The sequence below is a fragment of the Rhodnius prolixus genome, unplaced genomic scaffold (assembly GCF_049639745.1).
Source record: "Rhodnius prolixus isolate KJV_2025 unplaced genomic scaffold, Rpr scaffold_4, whole genome shotgun sequence".
Lineage (NCBI taxonomy): Eukaryota > Metazoa > Arthropoda > Insecta > Hemiptera > Reduviidae > Rhodnius > Rhodnius prolixus.
The window spans coordinates 4212757-4232788 of NW_027411614.1; the positions used below are offsets into that span (position 1 = coordinate 4212757).

General features: G+C 30.7%; 1 protein-coding gene across 7 annotated transcripts in view; it reads right to left on the minus strand.

Moving 5' to 3' along the window:
* Positions 1–20032, minus strand: part of spir (spire type actin nucleation factor) — a 252872-nt gene that overhangs the window by 134415 nt on the left and 98425 nt on the right. Inside the window, exon 1 of one of the 7 annotated variants that reach the window (XM_074131884.1) lies at positions 13733–13758. The exons of 5 other annotated variants lie outside the window; for them this stretch is intronic. The gene's annotated coding sequence lies outside the window, so the exon portion shown is untranslated. Of the gene's footprint in view, positions 1–13732; positions 13759–20032 lie in introns of those variants that run through there. One more of the 7 variants, XM_074131883.1, reaches the window with a different exon arrangement.

Consider the following 20032-nt stretch of genomic DNA (forward strand, 5'->3'; position numbering starts at 1 on the left):
CAAGGAAACTTTTGTAAAAAGTGCCAGCACCTAGGTCTGATAATGTTCATGTAAGGGCTTAATGAGTTTTCTTAAAAATTTCTATTAATTTTATTTTCCCAGTTTCACGGAGGAAGATTGAGGCTGTTTGGAGAATAATTTATGCTTCAAAATGGTGTCAATTTTTAGAAAATTTATCTGCCTTTCCAAACGTGTTATCAGAATTGAATTCGGACTAAAACTTTCTGAGTAATAACATTTTTATTGGAAAAAAGTAATGATTTTAGAAAAAAACTTAAAAGTGACGTCACTCAAAAACAGAGGAAAATATGAAGTTGGCCAATACGTCATTGAACTACACTTTAGATGTACTACACGCAGTAGGCCTATTGACAATACTTACTGGTTCACCCTGTATAATGTTTACTCAATAAGAAATAATGAAAAAAAAAATCTAAAAGAGTCTTATTAATAATAATCTAGAGAAAAAAAAAATTTATAAATTAATTCTATAAAACGGTTAATGAATGAATTCAATAAACATGCAAGTTCAAATGTAGAGGAAAAAAAAAAATATATAAAAGATCCCAAGGGGAATGGTCTTGGAGAGTATGAGGCTATCAGAGAAGAACAGTTCGGCCGCGTAACCCAGAGACCCGGTAAACCTCTTTGTGCCAAACTTGTTATATAAATGGTAAACCGGTTTTCAGGTGGCTTCTATCTATCCTCCACTTTGTTGAATACAACGGGCTGCATCAAGTCAGCAGTTGTGTGTGTGAGTACGTGTAAGTTTGGTGCACCCAGGTCAGGTTTGTTACCTATTTAATAAAGAAATATATTGTCTCTATTAAAAATTCTATTACTTGCCCCTATTTATGTGATTTACTATTAATAATTTATTATTTTTCCTGCAGAGGTTATTACGAAATAAAAATAAAAATGGTAAGTACACTCACGTGACTTTGTCTCTTTACAAGGAAACCAATTTTGGAAGCTAAAAACCACCTAATTAGGATTACTTCATTAATTTTTGCGCCTAATAACAAAAATTAATAAAACATTAAAATTGGAATCAATAAACAGAAATTAAGCAATCAATTCGTTCATTTAGATTTCATAATACTAACAATTTAAAGATATAGATCTATAATTTGTAATTAAAATATTTTTCTTAAAAAAAAAGAAATTAATTAAGGAATAATGTGGAGGAGAGGATACTGACAAACGTCATAACCGGACGGCTTCTCTCGCAAAGCCCTATGCCCGTAAATTGTACGGCTTCACCATCTTGTGGTTGGCATTAAATAAACATTTAAAGGAGAAAAATGATTAAATCACAGAAAAGTTACCAAGAATTTTACTTTATAGAAAGGGAAGAGAAATGGTACTAGTGAAGATTTTTGATTTTGAGATTAATTGAGCCCGAAAAAAAGTGGTTTTAATAAATTTAGTCTCTGTCTATGGGCAACGCGCGTGTTGTTTGAGCATGTGTGTATCGGTACACATTGTAGCTCAAATTAAAAAAAAAAAAAAACGTAGGGACTTAAAATTTGATATTTCGCTTAGCTGCCAACAATGAGCAACACTTAAAGGTTTTGTTTTAAATAGTTCACTCGAAATACTTCTTCATTGAATCGAATTTGGTGATATTCAAAATTTTCTCAAAAATGGATCAAAAAATCTTTCTTAACTTAGTGCTGTAACTGTTAATATGTAGATCTGTAATTTTTTTTTATAAATATTTTTATAAGAAAATGCAAAATAAGGGTACTTTTGGGAGAGACATGTTTTTTAAAAACTCGATAATGATGGTATATTCTCAAATATTCGGAATTTAAAGATACTTTGAGTTAGAGTCTTTAGAATAGTTGTAAAAAGAAATGCATACCAGATCTTTGTGTTTTCCTACAGATTCATGAAAATATTACAAAATCTCTCCCGGAATGTGAAAGTGCAGTTCTACAGATAAAGAGAGACCTACTAAAAATTTCAATTCCAATTTGATATATGCACTGACCTGGAATCACAACAACCGGTCAACCTGTTAAGCCGTTTTACTTGCGTCACAAACACCTATAAATAAATTTATAACGGTGTAAAAAATTTTTTGTAGAATGACATAACAATTGGATTTATGGGTGCTGCAGACAAAATGTAACAACACCAGCTTAATCTCCTTTTAAAAAAGTGCTAATTAAATAAAGTTTCTTTTTTGTATACTTAGTACTATTAATAATGTCATTTAGCTGTTTATTTATTTTTATTTTTTAAGTTTCCAGGAAATGATGGAGGATTAACAATCTAAACATGTTTGTATGTTCGATGATTACGAAATGGTATTAATTGGAAAAAAAGAGTCTGGTTTGGCAGTGAAAGTTCAATAAATAATTCATTAAATACTTTCTTTTAATTTATAAAAAAAATATACCAGAAATGTAAAAATTATATAATTTAGACTTTCGAGTGTTTTGCCTGGAGAATTTATCCCTAAAATTTGTAAACATCTATTTAATCTAGACAGAACCTACAGTTTTTCGCTTCTGTACTGTCACAAAATTATAAAAATTCAAAAAAATGGAAAAAGTGGCTATGAAAGGTTTAAAGGGTCAAAGCCCAGGTAGGCTCAGAACAATAGAAGCTGCTGGTGAGACTCAATCACATTCAGGGCATTGCATTCACTCGCTGAGGATTCATTCTTACACTCTCTTCACGACCTTGTTCTACTCGTCATTCTGTTCGGCCAATTCTTTTAGAAATATTTAGTTTACTCTAGTTAGTTATTGTAATTTACTCACGTTGTTAATGCTAGCCACTAAACTCTTAGCCAGTAATATTATCTTTTATTCTATTCGGTCCTTCAGCATCCCTAATCAAATCACTAATATTCCGCTCCTGTCTATAAATTAATAGCCACTTAAATCTACTTTTTGTGGCTGTTCTCATCTACATCAACCTCATCTTATCACTTTTAACAATCAAGACGTGGTTCTTGAAGTCCTAGTGAAACGTCTTCAAATTGAAATTTCTACTGAATGCAAATTGAATCAAAATTATTGAGGTTCCATGTAATAAAATGGGAATTACGAAAGAAAGATGGACAAGCTAATTCTCTTAGAACCTTCTATAAAATATAAAATTACTTCCCAATTACTAAAACAAGCAAATATAGCTTTGAAAGAGCTTAACTCAAGAACCTCTTAGATGCCAAAATAAAGAAGGCTATTATAGGCTCCTGACGTGTATGGGAAGGTGGAATCAAAGACTGGATCGTAATCAAAGCAGTATGGCGGAAGCTTATCATTCTTGAGGGAAGAATACTGATATGTTTCAGTCAAGAAAAACATACAAAGAAGGGTAAGTTAACGAACAACTATCAAATTATTTTCTGACACGCATATAATATATTTAAGTTAAATCACATTTGCGAGACTAGAACGGTAGATAATGTCAGCATGAAGAAAACCGCAAATAATAATCAACAATTATGTGAAACAGAAGGGAAGACAAAGTATTAATTCTGACTGATGGATGCGGAGAAGGACTAGAAGATGGCAGAAATTCTTGTCGCCAGGCCCTCCAATACTCTTGGTCTGAGTCTTTTTGTACGCTTCTTCAGAATGCAAAGGGCCCGAAGAGAGTCCCAGGGTCAACATTGCTGCAGGAAGTTCAGTGTAAAAAATAAACTAATGAACGTTTTCATCTGCCTTTTGCCTCAAATTTCCTTCCATAATTCCTGCCAACAGATACATACTGGGCACCCAATCTCAAATGGCTGCTTTTATAAAGCAATACCGATAAAGCCGGATGAGGATTCATTTCTAGCTCAGGATCCCTCTAGAGCAAATCTGCTGTTGCCTCTTTACCTTCATGGTCAAAACCTTAAGTATCTCCGGACGATAAAAATAACTTGACTGGTATAAATTCATTACTTTCAAAGGACTTTATCACTAGATATGAAATTAGAATTTATCAACCCTACAATCTCACTCAATTATTACGAGAAAGAATAGCAAAGAAATTTATCAACTGTTATAAAACTGATTTAAAAATATAATAAGATTCTGGGAACTTTGGTGAGTAGATCACTGTTCTAGATCAATAGTCCATTCATTAGCTGAATGAACCTTCATAGTTTTGAATCCATTGAACAATCAGCAAGAAGTAAAAAATTCAACTGAGGCTATCAACGATTCAGATGAAATGATATAAAAGTCTGTCACCAGCAAAAAAACTCGTAAGTTAATTATAACACGATTAACCCACACAACGCTAGACTAAAATGATCCTTCCACAAAGAAATGACATTTACTCAGAGGTCAGAGGTATTTAACATTTTTATTTTCAGAATGGTGTTTTTTTTATCCCTTAAATTAAAGTGCCAAATCTTTCATTTACTTTCTCTTACTCTACTGAGTGTGTAATCACTAAGATTTCACAGGATACATTCGATTTTAGGAATAGTAAAACGTGGTTTTCACCAAGTGTGTGTTTGCACAACGGAACTAAAAGAAAAACGAATAATATTGTCACAATTTTAAACAATTTGGTTGTTGGACATGGGGTCCCACCTGAAAAATAGTAGTTTACTTGAAAAGTCATCTACTTTTTGATACAATTTGTTAAGTTTCAACAAAAATTTAATAGCGTAATCTGCAGTAAGAGTAAATCACGTGAGTGTCTACACCTGATATTTTCCAATTTAGACTGAATATTAAATAATCAACTAACTGAATATTTATTAGGTTATTGGAGAGAGGAGCATTTTTATTTATATTCTAATTTCCATTATGTAATATTCCAACCAAAAAGGCCTTGAGTGGCAGTGGCAGTGGGAGGGAGAGAGAGAGATCAACAAACTGCGACGGAAAGAGAATGCAGTTCCAGAAGAGAGGGCCAACTTGGGGAGAGGAGGATACCACGAATGACAGGTCCAATGAAACCGATGATTACTGTAAATTATAATGCAGTCGATTCTGTTCACTCACTCAGCTATCGTCTTTACGTTGACCTCAAAAACAGTTTTTTTTTTGTTTTTTTTTAATACCTTATTATGTAATGTTGCCTGACATCACGAAATAATCCAGTATTGAAACAACATATTCAACTTTATTGTATAACTTGTTTTACGAAAAGTTGGTGTTTTGACTTTCTCTTACTAAGTACTTGAAGGAAGTACTGCAAACATGTCGAAGTTTTAGAAACTTTGTTTTAGCAGAAAACATATTTTTTTTTAAAGCTATTCTCGTTTGGTTCGAAAAATCAAGTTTAGATAACTATAAATAACTGAAAACAAAAATAATCTAGCTCATACGTTATTCCCGTTTTGCGAAAGGCAACGTTTCTAGAAGAGTGAACTGATCTCAAAGCTATTCTTTTAAGAATTCTTTTTTGCAAAATTAATTCATTTATGTGAGAAGTGCTTCAACATTAAAAGCCTACTTCTGAAGTACCACTAAAAATGTACAGGTCTCTAACTTCTATATTCAAAATATATGAAAGAAGCATTAAATGCATTACTCAAATTGTTTTAAGAATGAGAAACTGTCCTTCCCAAAAGCTAATTTATCTGATAGTGGAAATATCTGCAAAATCTCTGGAAAAATAGCTAGTTTACATCCTTTTAAGGGGGAAATTATGGCTTGATTTTACAACCAATTCAAGATTTTGAATTCAATAATTATTCTCTCTTGAAAGTAGGAACATGGTAAACGTGTCACTACAAAAGTCAATAAATTGTTGCTGTCATCGAAGCCATAACGAAGTAAAATCCTGGCTACATAAAGAATAGTTATTCAATAATAATTCTGTAATAATACTGGGAAACATGCGCAAAGAGAATACGTGATTTGGAAGTGTAGGCCAGGAAAGTAAGAAAGGAAAAGAATGCTCTATACACTTCGAAGATTAGCTCTAAAGGAAGTCCAAAGCGTACTTTCACCCCCAGGCCTACTGAAGGATAAGTTTTAAGTGGTTTAGCTGGGTGTTCAGAAATGAAGTGGATATTTAAAAATCGAATAGCAGTCGATGATAAATGCAAAAAACACACAAGAGCTTCAAGCAGTTATCCAGGGAAGCCAAGAAGTTCATGTACATATAAGGACGGTTATCATTTAGATGGGTGAAAGATGGACGCTAAAGCAAAGAAACAAGTGAGAGAACAAGGAAGAACAAAATTCTTTTATCGACCACATTTTGGTAAGAATGAATCACTGATATACCAGTCGTTTAGTAAGCTTAAGATAAAGATAAAACAAGAAGTACCAAAAAAACACAAAAAGGAACAAAACCACGAGGTGCTGATACTAATTTGTTGACCTATTAACCTAGACTTTCCATTTAATATTTAGAATGCACGGAAGTGTTAAGTAATAATTAAAGTATTTATTTTTTTGTTCCTCTTAATTAATGAATTTTGTATATAATTAGGGGAATTTTCAATTAAGAAAGAAATGCCCAGCAGTTTACTGAAAAGAAATTGCAATTTTCTTAAAAGTTCTTAATGAAAGAGAAGTTTCTTAATTAAAACGTATTTACTCACTTGACCGGTAATAATAACAGAAGTAGTATTACTCCATAATGTTCTTTAATAATTTGTTTTGGTTCAAGAATCCACCATATTTATTTATTTACTTATTTTTTTAAGGTTCATCAATAATTGAGATCATTGGTGCTCGAAACCTTTTTCAGTCCACTTCCAGTCTCCGGACAGTGTTCTCGCGTCCGTCACAGAACAATGAAATGTAAGTAAAGCGCCCTTGATAAGAAAAAAAATATAAGGACAGTTGGGAATTCTAATTTTAACCCGAATCTCCTAGTGGAACATATTATTTAGCAACTCCCTAAACCCAATAAATAGATTTTTCCATCGTCATAAAGAGGAAAACAATCCTGCAAGAAGAAAATAGTATTTTAAAAGACGAATCTATTTCAGGTAAAGACTGCTGATAACACTGAAATGCCACTACAGAGAATCAATCAATTCTTTATTTTTTTAACTTACATAACCCATTCAAAGAGTTGACTTTTTACATCTATATATACAGAATAATTGAAATTAAATAGCATCCAATCTTCAGATCCTTCTTCAATCCCACTTTAGAGAAGATCAATACAATTAGAATTAAATAATTTTTTCTTAAAATTATTATTTGCAGTGTCTGCTAAGTTTAAAAGAGAATTCGTAGGAACTATTATCAAGACAATATCAAAAACTGAAATAATCCATTCAAAAAAGCGCAAGAAGGTTGAGAAAACCAGAAAAGAAATAAGTAAAACATCAAATTTGACCGGGACTTCTCTACACTATGACAGAATTGCTAATCATTCCTAACTGAATATAAAACATTTAGAGCCACCAATTGTTGCCAAAATTCGCTATCCACATTATCCTTCCAAATTGAAATCAAGGTCCCTCTCCGTCAGGTATTCCGCTCATTAATACTTACAAAAACATTTCATCTAGTACTCTCTGGACGTATCCCCAAACACTGCAAAATGTTGGCATTTTTAGACGAATATTTAGAGACTACAAACCTCGCAGTTGCTTTGAACAAAATATTAATAAAAAGAAAAAAAGAAATCAAGAAATTTCCTGCACGAGTAAAGAAATTAATAAGTAAAAAATTAAAGGAAGATCAAAGAGTCTGTTTCTCTCCCGTTATTAACTAAAAAATTAATTGCTGAAATTGCTTCCTTTTTTTTCCTGAATAATTTTAATAAATTAATTTTTATCAACAGCTTGCTTATTTATTTTTCCTTTGATTTATCTCAGCGATGAGATAGTTACCCCTCTCTCCTTATTGCAGACAGGATAATTACACTATTAATTTGTACGTAAAAGTATTTTATCATTTCCGGTCTTGAAATATTTAATGGTTAAGAAGGTTCTAAACGAGTTCCCTCCATTAATTTCCTAGAGGATTTAATAGTTAATTAAACTTTTTCTGTAAAGCAGCAACACGCTATCAGCAACAAGAATATTATCACAATTTAGAGTCAGTAAGCAAGCTTTATCCAGCTTCTTCTTGACAATGCGAGCGCTCTATTCGAGTATTTTCCCAAGTCAAGCTTAAGTTCTTTTACACCCACCACTAATCTTTAACTTATTTGTTACTAGGACAACTGGAACTTTTAAAATTATCCAAAATGATCATTTTGGAGTGTCTTTTTAGGGGTATAAGCATACGTATGATACAAAACAGAGCCAAAACAATAATAAAGGAAAGGATCAAGGTTAAAGTATTAGTAGGAGGCCCATAATAAGAGACGAACTGAAAAATAGAGACAAAGAAAGATTCGTAAAGGAATTTTTAAATGAGACACGACTGGATAGTTGCCACGCACGCTCCACCAGAGAATACGGATGATGAGAGAATATATCAGCCATGTACAGAGTATCCTAGTATCACTTACCTGAAGCGAGTTTTTTTTTTTAGATTTAAAAGGTACCTATATTACCCCAGCAAGTTACTACTCCAGGCAAGTTTGATTGTAGATCAGTAGAATTAGTCGCTGAAGAAGAAGAATGGAGGAGGAAGGTTAATGCTACCCAGCAGGATAATTGATAACAATGAGTCAAATACATCTTCCTCTTCAGGTACAATAAGAGACGTACATGGGAGAGAGAACGCTACCAGCATACCTGGACATAGAACCTTCAAGTCTCCGCCTCTCTAATCATCGAGGCACAACAATAAAACCTATTACGTCCACACAGTAGGAGATAGTACACTTCAAACTGAAGGGGAACAAAAATTAGGTTAGAAATTAAAACATTTCTGTTGAAAAAAAAAAGCTTACGACCTACAAAAACATTAAAAATCTGATATGATAGGGTCAAACAACTTTCTTTTACACAATTCAGCTCCTTAACATGCTCATTTTCAATAATACTTAAAATTTTACAAATAATAATAAAGCTCTCCGGATTCTTAGCCTCTCATGGACGTTAACCAATACAGGATACCAAAAGAAGAAGTGAATTTGGCACAAAGATGGAGAAGAATGGATTATACTTTGAAAAATACAATTGGTTTAGGTTTTAATTTTTAGTGCTCAATGAAGTAAAACATAAATAACTGCAAAGACTTTTAGTTTCACCCTAGATTCGAAAAGTAATGTTCCTGATGAAATAAAACCAACAATTACACACATTCAGGGCCGGATTTAGATGAAAAAAGGCCCTAGGCTATTCCACTTATGAGGCCCTTTCACCTCCCACTTTTAAGTTTGTAAATTACATGAGAGATAATAAAATACATCACTACTGTGATATATATCAATGTATTAAATGAAACATGTTGTTATTGGTACTGTTTTTTTTTTTTTTAATGATTTAAGGCGCGTCAACATCTAAGGTTATTGGCGCCCGGTTATTGGTACTGTTTTTAGAATGGTGTAATTTAATTTTGCTAACAATTTGAATGTAGGCCCCTCTTGATCTTGAGGCCCTAGGCTGAAGCCTAGTTAGCCTGTAGGAAAATCCGGGCCTGCACCCATTTACCCATTTGACAAGGCAGAAGACCCTATTTCCTTCCATCCTGATTCATTCATTCATAGACTCTTCTCATACACAAGCCGAAACAATCCTTCTAGAAGACTGAAATGCCACTGGCTTAGCGACTATCTTTCTTAAGAGAACCAACCAGTACTCACTCTGAAGTAGAGTTCCTCCACTAAGAGGAAAATTCCCACGTTTTCAAGACATATTTCACGAACCTTGTGCAGATTCACTTTTAATACTTTTCGTATAGCTATGAAAGTTTAAATAAATACAAATAATTCATAAATAAATAGAAATAATGTAATAGTTGAATAGGAGTTTGAATACTATAAATTTAGGACCACCTGAACCGAATAGAACTATAAAATCGTTAGGAGACGATTATCTGCTCACATCTACGCTAAAATCTGATATTTTGATAAGACCATTCATTATATTAAGGGTGTATAAATCATCACGATTGTGCATCACTAAACAATATTTATGGAAAGTAATGAAGTAATAATAAATATGGAAAAGAATATCCAGCAAGAATAACCGAGCTGGGTCGTTGAGCACACATTAGGTTTTGTAATAAAGTGTTCGCCGTCACTGAGGCGCATCTTTCAGAAGTGATGGTTTCACACTAATGATGAGAAACAACTCAACACACCAGGTAAATGCGAACAAAATTACTATTTTTTTTTTACTTCTGTTTATTCTGCGAGTATGAAATTGAATCATTAAATCAATTCTGCTGCTATATTTTGTTGGGTAGCAAGAGTTTCTGATACAAAAAAATAAGGAAACCATTATAGGAACAAAATATGTGATTATGCAACTAAAAGATAGAATTTAAAAAGTTAAAATAATCCTAGTCATTTTAAGTGTACGAAAGTATAGTGAGAGTCGGAAACGATGAGAAATCGAAAGATCTACATCAAACTGATTATTCTAGCTCTGATAATGGGTGAATGTCCGAAAACTGGACAGGGATACAATAAACATGCCTGCTACGATAGATAAAATCAAAGATATTGTCCAGCACTGTCGACTTAAATAAATTTTTAGCTATTGTACAATATATAATAATTTATCGGAATTAGTTTTACACGTAATATGGGAAAAAGTAAATTTCAAACTTTAAATCCTTTACAACAAAGATGAATTCAATTAAAAAAAAAAATACCTCAAAATGAGTAAAACAAAATTAAATTTTTGAACAAAGTTATGTTCAATAAAATTTTATTATAAATTCATGGTGTCTTTGCAAAAAAGAAAGAAAAAAAAAGTGAAAGTAATAATTATATTTCTCGCATCTACTCTTATTTAGGTATACCGACCGTGGGAGCTAAAAATAGATTAGTAAAACCTGATTTTTCTATTATTTTTTTGTAGGACAGGATACTTGTATGGAAGAACAGGTGTACTAGCCAGACCAACAGCTGATGCTTCAGAAAGTAATTGAAAGAAACAAAAGTTAAAACTTGAGAAAACTACTTTTATTTTGTGCTTCTCAACGTTATCATACTGAAATTATTATCTTGAGTATTTTAAATATAGAAAATTTTCAAATTTAAATTAGAATTCATTTAGTTTAAAATTAATAATAATAAATGAACAAATGTAACATTAATTTTTAAGCTGAAGCCTTATTCCGTGACCCAAACAAGTTAAGACAAAAACTGCACTAAAGAGACAATCGACAATTTTGTCTGCTGACTGAAACAATTTCTAGATTACACCCGTAAACATGTCCAAGTTTGAACTAGAACATGTTCCGCCATAGCTGCCTATGAGTTGGTATCTGTATCAGTTATTTCTTATTTTTGAAAATATAAACAGAATAATAAGACGTTGGTGGACACGACAGTTTTTATCAGAGGGATCTGCATTCCCACTTTGTAAAATTGTAAATCAAGATTTGAAGATACCACGGAATTCCCGCAGTGATTTCGAACATTAAACTTCAGATGGTTGGGTGGGGGAGGGGAACCACCAAGCAGCACACGAATTTCTGGGAAACAATCCTAGTTTCTCTCAGGTTGGGCCAGTCACGATTCGCTTTCTGGCGAATGGTGACTCAACCACCAGAGCAACTTCTAGGATAATATCAAAACAAACAATATCAGAAATAGTTCCAAAAAGTTTGTGAAGCCGCCATAACATTGTTAAAAAGATTTATGCAGGTATGTTAATATAACAAAACATTTTAGTTCAAAGAATTAAAAGAAGTTGTTTTTAAGTTAGTTATAGATTGTATTATGCAGTTAGTTATATCATATATTCAATTTCTGCCTCAGATTTTAAGCAACGAGTCGTATAATTTCCTTTCGAAAAGAAAGAATTAAAGAAATGACATTTTTGTGAATGAAGTTTTAGAACACTGAGCTAAAAGCTACCACAAATGCATCATAAAACTCTGGTTCAATTTTAGAGTTTACTGTTTTCCCCAAAAATCTACTTAAAACAAAATTTTTCTCAAAAAATTATCAATTAAAAATGTATTTTTGATTAAAAAACAAATAGCATGATAAATTTAATAATGTATTCCCTTTGAAAACTCACTTTTCACAATAATGAGACAGTAATTCCGTCTGTAGAAAGGGGAAAGATACAGTAAAAGTGGTTGATTGAAAACGTAACCGTAACGCTAAAAATACTAGGGAGTTGTAAGTTGATACATTTAGATATTCCACTCACTGATATTTATTTCAAACTTGAACGAAAGTTTAAAAAAAACTTATAGAATACAGAAAAGAAAAAACATAAATCAGAAAAAAAAAAGTAAAGATACGGTAAAGGCATAAAACTAGTTTTATATTGACATTGGCCAATAATATTATAGCGTATAAAATAACATTGTTTACGCTCGTTTCCACTATCAAACAACCTCCCCATCAAATAACAGTGTTATTACTGCCAGTAGTGCACTCACTGCTTGGCTAACACACATTACGACCGTCTAATTTCCTCCAGTACGTTGGCAGCAAATCCGATACATAAACACGACATTAGAAAAGACAGTATTTACCACCCACGCCACACAAGTAGAGATTCTCTTCTACTGTATATTAGACTGACGCACATAAAATTACAAGAAAACAACTGGCAAACCACTGATATATGGTGTAGTACAATTATTAACCGAGGCTTCTCCTTTACTTCTTTGCATCATGGTATAAAAAAAGGCTCCAAACCAAACTAGTTTGTTTGGCCACACTAATTGATAATTAACGGTTGTCAGGTTATGTAAAATGTAGTCTAAATTAGAAGCAAAGCTACTTCTCAATCTAGAACATAAATTGAGAGTTACAGTATCAACATCGTCAGCTGCCTAGCCAGTGTGCTCTGCCACGGACAGAAAATACCTCCTACTGCCTAACAGATTGATTAAAAGATGAACACATATATAGAAATAAATCCACGTCAAAACAAGATCATGAAATGAAATGAGGAAATCTACCTACCAAAACCTTCAATGCTGCGTTAAAAGCGGCGGAGACATAAGTCTAAAAATTGATGGTGAATGACTCAATAACCTAAAATTCACCAACGAAATTTGTTTGAATAGCAAGAATATAGTTTTGAATTAAATGGCAGTACCTAGATTAATAGTTAAAACGCATAAGTACAAACCGAGCACTCTATTTAAAACAATCAATCCATTAAGGCAATCGTTAAACGGTTATCTGAGATTTAGCTCTCTTATAACAATAAAAAAGATATGATTTAATAAAACTATTTAAAAAAGCAAATTTTAATTTTAGAAATAATAAATGCGAGTGCTGTATCAAGTGATACTTTATATAATAACAACTTTTAAAACATTCAAGTGTAACGTCATAAAAGAAAAACAAGAAGTTAAGTACGCTTAAATAATAAAATAAAACTAATTTAACGGCTTAAATATGGCGCAAAATCACATAGGGCAAAAACGCAACAGGATGTAGAATATTTTCAAATAAAAGAACTCAAAAAGCTAATTGTTCTTTCAGAATTGTAGCAGCACTAAGCGTTTAAGCCTCTTAATAAAAGAACTGCAGCTGTTACATGATCTTGAAATAATAGGTTACCCGCAACTAAGTATAGTTTGCCTGAGTTGTAAATCTCAAGAATAAACTTAACTAAAAGTGAATTCAAATATTGAAAATTACCAATAATTTAAATTTGAGGTGAAGCTAATTTAACGCTTCGAAAACGCCTGGAATAAAACAATTGGTAGAAAAAGCTGGCTGATATTAGTTACCAAAAAATTATTTTTTTCAATACCTATGTCGAAAATGTTCCACTTGACCAAACTTTATTGAGTTCCAATGAATGACCCAAATTTAATTCTCAAAATGCTTAAAGATGATGAAACCTTGTGTTCAGCTCTTAAGGAAGTAAACAACAAATGTTCTTGAACTCATTTTGTTCAGCTCTTAAGGAAGTAAACAGCAAATTGTTCTTTAACCCTCGTTCAACACCACTGCGAATATACAAACAATCATTAAAGCAGGACTAATGAACATGTTATTTTCGAACTTGCTTTGGGAAAAAGACGCACTTATTTTAAATTATTAAGACAATTAAATCGGAAAAATACAAATTAGTATTTATTCCAACATGATTTTCTTATGCCAATCTTTACAGAAAGGTAAAACAAAAAGGGACAGAGTTCATTAAAATCTAAAATTAAAAATAACGAACTAAAAATTCATTATTATTTTTTTAAATTAATAATAAAATATTACGAAGAAGTATTTGTCCAAAACTTACTTGAAATCGATTAACTACTTTAAATTAATCACTGAATTTATTCAAGTTAAACCATATGTATGAACATTTCCTGTTTGTTTTCAGTTTTCGAAATTTATATTTCTTTATAAAGAATAAGGACTATTAAAAGTTTATTTATACCTAAATTCTAAACAACAAAAAAAAACTAGAAAATTAAATACTTAGTGTACATCTTGCCAAAAGTTCTGTTAGACTGCGAAAGATTTCATTTATTAGGTTCAGCTAAAATGAAAAATATAACGTATGCATAATAAGTCTATAGATCAAATTATAAACTAGAACGTTGGCATAATCCCAAAGACAGTTTGTAGTTACAATAAAGTGGATGTCATAAATCAAATGAAATCTTGATCATCAAATTGTGGTAAAACAATCACCTCTTTACATTTAAACTAGCATCAATTTATCTTGAAAGTATCTATAAGTGACTATTGAAAACTGCAAGAAAAAAGTAATTTATGGATAGCACAAGAGAGTTCTAAAATTAAGCATGATGAATAGGTTTAAGGACCAATTATTTGTTTATAATTACAAGCAAAGAATGTTCTTTTGGATAGAATAGAAATCTTACGTAGAAAACTATGCCTTATTGGAACTATTTTACAAATGATTTAACCAATAAATTTAGCAGAGCTCAAGCTGAAAATGGTTACTAGTTTTCTAGCAACTTTCTCATAAAATTCGATTTAAAAAATAAGTTTGTAAAGCTGTAACTCAAAACTGAGGCACGTACATAAAAAGCATTACAGAAAAAAAATGTTTTTTTAGTACCTTTAATACATCATCATTTAATGGTCAAAAATGCAATGATATTAAATTGTTTTAAAAATTATTCAAAGAGCATGCGTATCAAAAAATACTAAGAATAATTCAGTAAAAATGTACATACCAGATAAATCTGTGAGGATCATTCGATTAATAATAATTATTAAAGTAAATTCAAGTTCAGCTTATATTCTTAACATTCGCCTCATTAGTATAAATTGAAGTACATAACTACGTCATTAAACAAACATGGCTGCTTTTCATTTCCTAAGCCTAAGAGCTACCAAAAAATAATATAACACATTAAAATTTTTTTAAAAACTTGGATAAATAATATTGAAAATAAAAAATTTAACTAATTTTATTAAAATAATTCAAAATTTTAATTCCTTGTAAATCAGAAAAATTCTGAAAAAAAAAAATTTAAGAAAGAATTACTAATTAATAAATTGTTATTAATTAATTGCTTCTTTTTTTTTTGTCGAAACTGAGAGCAACTTTTTTTGAATCAGTTAAATTTATCAAATGATGTGAACTATTGTATCCGTTTCGTTGCCCCATCCTTCAGTTTCGTGACGTTTCTTTGGCCAAGTGAGGATAGTTTTTTGTGTAAGTATATATTTAATAATTTTATCATATAAGATTTTAATTCAAATTGAACTATTCTTTGCAAGAATAGTCCAATTAGCTATAGAAATAATAAAACTAAATCAGAATTGATGTAAAACTTGACTAAAATTATTTTTTATATAAGAGAATAACTTCTAATGGCGGATCTTCCATCTGGAATCTTAAGTTCAATTCTGGTGATTCCAATTTGGAAAAAGATTTAGTTTAATATTACTTTAATAAATTAAAAAAGATTTAATGAGAAATTACTTTTTTAAAAGAGATGAATATATTAAATTGGATGATAACGGCGAATCTTTAAATTTGAAATCTATATCAGTCATTTATATAAAGAAAAAGGCAAAATAGGTATTAATCATTAAATCAATTCAAAAGTCATGCATCTTAATTTATGTAATTATTGATATAAATTATATCGATTTCATAATAGAACATTGAAAAATTCTCTAAAATAATTTGGGCTCAAGGTTTGAAAGCAAAATAGCTTCAAAGAACAAAAATTAGAAATTGATAATAACAAAAATCAAGTTATCAAACATTTAGAAATTAAATACATTTCGAATATTTGTTCAATCTTGCCAGGAGCTATTTTACTTTTAACTTAACTGTTAGATTACTTATAATTATCTTATATAATAAGAAAAACTTGGGCAACTCAAAATAATCTACATCTTAAAATAATCTCGTTTTAAACATTTTAATAGGTTACTACTTAACTTGTGACAAAACTGCATCACCACTATTTTCTTCAAATCGGGATTAATGAATTCTTTTTTGCAATATGCTTCATTTTAGCAATCAAATAACAGCTTCTGGGACGTGTAAAGCTAGTGGCAATTGTTTAAGCTTGCCTGGAGCTGAAATCTTTTTCTTTAAAAAGCATAAAATGTAAGTTTCGAGTAAAAATTGATTAGTTATGCAGAAATAGTTTCAAAATTCACGCACATTATGATCACATCTTGAACTCAAATCCTTTAGAAACTCTAATAACTTAATTTTACTGGTTTCTTTTTCCTTTTTTAATGACTTTTTACTTTAAAATAAAGAAAATTACCTACGTGAGTTAGGATTCTCTCAGAATTTCACCTTAATCCAATATATCCTTTTTAAGGAATTTTTATTCATTCGTTTCAGGTGTTGTGAATTACAGTGGACATTTGGTGCTCAATTAGTGCTTTGTGTTCTGATGAAGAGATAAAAAGTGATCCAATGGTGTACGAAGCTGGAATCTCAATCTTCCACAAATGAGGTTAGGACATAATTAAAGCTGTCTTCTATAAAACTATGTATATATTTATCACAACAGGCAATTAAATTCAAATTGAAATATTCTTTAGTGAGAATAGACCAATAAGCTAAATAAATAATAAAACTAAATCAGAATCGATAAGAAACTACAAGTAAAATTATTCTTTTACAAAAGGAGTATGACTTCCAATGGCCTATCACTCATTTTAAAGAAAAGTTACAAAAAATTGACTAAATACAATAGATAATATATAGCAATGATTATTAATAGGCTTGATTTTAATAATTTCATATTAGACAAATAAGTTTAACTTTGAACTCAACAAAAAAGGACTGCATACCTCTCACAAATCTCATACCAAAGTTGCTGTAGATGGTTGCGCAATACTAATTTACGTATATCGTGCCTCCCTGGATGTTGAGCCTATTTTGACGAAGTAATTACGTAGATGAATATGATCTAAGTTTAAAAGAAATATGCTTACAAATTGTTGTTTAGAACACAATAAAACTCTTTACTAGTAACCTTATTTTGTTAATCTACATTGGCAAAACTTCACTACACTTCCTAACCTCAAAAAGAGCGGAACACGAGGCAATATATTTAGCAGGAAATTTATATGTAATTAGTACTCCCTACCACCGAACCAGCTTTGGATTAGTTACAACAAGACAAGAACTGTATAGTTCTTTGCAGGGAGAGCCCTCTATGAACTTTCTTTTAAGCTCTTTCACAAATAGGAACATTTGAAAATGAATTTAAAGTTTGAACTACTTTAACTTGATGAACTGCCCATTTTGACAATACATAATAATGTTTTTTCTTTGCAGGTAAGCATTTTAATGCTTGATTTTATTCTTAATTAATGCTGCTCTTTCATCTTTGTAATTAAGTAAGTAAAAATGATCTTAATATGTACACATCTCATTTCACCTTGTTTCATTCATTGTATCTCATTAGAAAAAAAGTTTAAGAATTGTTTGGATTAATTAGAATGTTGAATCTATTCTTTTAGTTCTTTTTTGAACAATCAAAAACGCATACAAAATTTTCTATTGAACTTTTTAAATATTTTTTAATTGCGAATTAGACGTTTCAGAAAATAGAATGAACGGTTTCTCTCTAGATCTAAACCCATCTACTTCTGCTGTTAGGTAACGTCTTTAAGTCAACGTTTCTAACTATATTTTAGTTCATCTCCAGGGCTAGAAAAGTAAAAAAAGTGGAGATCTGTGTGTTAACAAATTATCATGCAGAAACTAAGACATTATTCATGATTCTATTTTCAAATAATATAAATCATTATTGATCTGAAAAACTATAGAGGGTAACTTAAAAACTTACTCGTATATACTCTACAGTTTTCTAAATAATTATGTTTTAAATTATTTTTTACTCGAATTATGAATAATATATTGAGTTTCTCCATAATGAATTTGTAACCATCCAGATCTCTTGATCTAGTTGAAGATGAACTAAATATAGTCACTTACAAAATGACCAAAACTGAAAAATTGCTAAAAAAATAATATCAACAACTGGTCAAGAACTGCTACCATTTTAATACGAATTTTTTGATAATTTTATTTTCTTGATATTTCGTTTAAACAAAGTCTCGATGTCTGGACTACTTAGTGATTAGTGTGGTGCTTCTTCAAATACAAAAAACATTTACAGTCTCCTTTTATTTTATTTCAGATTTTTTTTTTTTTACAACCAGGGTCATTTTCCTATCTTGTCATTCGTTTCTTAAGCACCAAATCTGAAACTCAACTATAACGCGTTAGAAGAAGTTCCAAATTATTCTTTGTCGCCTTTATTGTCTAATTGTTATTATCGTATTTGTTTGATTTCATATAAACTATCTGATCTTTTTGATGGTTTTTAATTAAAGGAATTATAGTTTAGTGAAGTTACTAAATAAAGCTGTAAAAAAATTCTTTATATTTATCAAGAATTTATTGCTTTTTACGACAACGTGATAATTTTTTTGTCTTTCCATCCTTAAGCGTATGTTGCTATAGGATAATTTTAACAAGTATATTTTTAGGAACAAATATTTAATCTAAAAAACAATCTTGCCAACTCTCTTGTGCTTTTTATTAATGTAGGAAAATTTCTCGGTTATGAGAAGAGAGTATAAAATTTAGGAATCTCATTCTCCTTGCATTCTTTAGAGCTAAAGCGTCTCATTTCACAATTTCCTTTTATGTCAACAACTTTGTAGGTATATCCAACATGGTTGGAAAGCAAATGTAAATTGCAGTGGTTAGTTTTTAGAAGGTGGATCAAAATTCGTCTTTAAACACAAGCATCTCTTAGTAATCATTTTCTGAAAGTTTCCCAGATGGGACTTTAAATTATCTTTTTTAGCTAAATACCAGTTTATTTATCGATTACACAATAATTTTCGTGATTTAATTAAATAAACCTGATATGTTTGACATTATCGCTATCAATTAGTATTAGATAAATGTTCTTTGTATTTCTTTCTATTATCCTAAAATAGGAAACTAATTTATTACTGAATTACACCCATCGTAATAACACTTTTAAATTTATTTTTGTTTTGTCTTGTACCAGAACTGCAATTTTCTTAAATACTTGTTTTATTTAAATTATTTATTATATATTTTATTATTTTATTACCGTGCTGTACATTGCTTCTTTAATAATAATTACAAAGTAATAAAAATTACTTTCTGATGTTGCAGATTAGCCATTATAATTAAAGATAATTTTTAAATTCAACTTCTGTTAGTGTTTATATGATTTTAATTGGCTTTTATGACGTCTCTGACACCGTTTAATGATAATACCTGTAAGTTAGTCGGTTGGTCTATGTCTTTCTTCAAAATTGCCTTCCAGATTTTGTCTCTGTTTTTAATATGTAACGTCCAACACCAGATGGTTGGCGTCAGCAATGTTCTTTTTCTCCACACCGACATTCCCCGTAAATCTTGATGGATGCTCTGTATATAGAACGCAAGAAAGCTGATCGTTTGATTGTCTGTTTGCTGAAGAATGTTTCCTAAATTACATGAACTTATTTTCTGTGTTTTGTTTTGAGTTATTTTTGAGTTTATTGTCTTGAAATTCCCAATTGAGTGATTTTAAGTGTTATAAAATAGACGTAAGATGGAGCT